Here is a 233-nt window from a genome sequence, read left to right as displayed (position 1 = left end):
GCACTGGATTGTTGCCTTTTACATCACCACACAACTGTAATAAATGCAAAACTCACTTTCATATCACTGAGCAGTGTTGCTTTGCTTTCAAACTGCCCTCATAAAGTTGCATAAGCAAGTCCTATATGAAGCAAATACAACCTTATTTCTTGACACTGACTATTAACAATTAATGTTCCTTACTCCTTGTTTCACTGATAGGAACTACCAGCATGGTGAGGCAGAAATGGCAT

Source organism: Mesitornis unicolor, unplaced genomic scaffold, assembly GCF_000695765.1.
Source record: "Mesitornis unicolor isolate BGI_N332 unplaced genomic scaffold, ASM69576v1 scaffold48487, whole genome shotgun sequence".
Classification (NCBI taxonomy): Eukaryota; Metazoa; Chordata; class Aves; order Mesitornithiformes; family Mesitornithidae; genus Mesitornis; species Mesitornis unicolor.
Note: the sequence above shows the minus strand (reverse complement) of the source record.